We start from the raw sequence: 294 nt of genomic DNA, 5'->3' as shown, positions 1-294 counted from the left end.
AGGGTCTGGAGAGAAGTGATCGGGATCTGGGGATTCAGGAAATGGGGGGCAACATGCAATCCCAGATCAAAAAAGCGAATGTGACCGGTGAAAAGACTCCTGCTCATTATTCAGATGACAGTTCACACGTGGCGACAGAAAAAGATCTCCCGTACAGTACGGGGAACGCCCGCAAGACCTTGTCCTTAGCGCGCGCTGCCCATGCTGTGGACGCTAGAGGGCGCGCACCGTCCACTTTTCGGCCGCGCTAGGGATTCAGCCGCGTTGGGAGTGGAAGCAAAAGTGAGGTGGGGC

At 56.5% G+C, this 294-nt stretch overlaps 1 protein-coding gene across 2 annotated transcripts in view; it reads right to left on the bottom strand.

Moving 5' to 3' along the window:
* Nucleotides 1–294, bottom strand: part of CCND1 (cyclin D1) — an 11335-nt gene that overhangs the window by 8516 nt on the left and 2525 nt on the right. The window lies entirely within an intron of this gene.

This window comes from Myotis brandtii, unplaced genomic scaffold (assembly GCF_000412655.1).
Source record: "Myotis brandtii unplaced genomic scaffold, ASM41265v1 scaffold187, whole genome shotgun sequence".
NCBI classification, from domain to species: Eukaryota; Metazoa; Chordata; class Mammalia; order Chiroptera; family Vespertilionidae; genus Myotis; species Myotis brandtii.
This window is presented reverse-complemented; position numbering and strand designations above follow the sequence as displayed.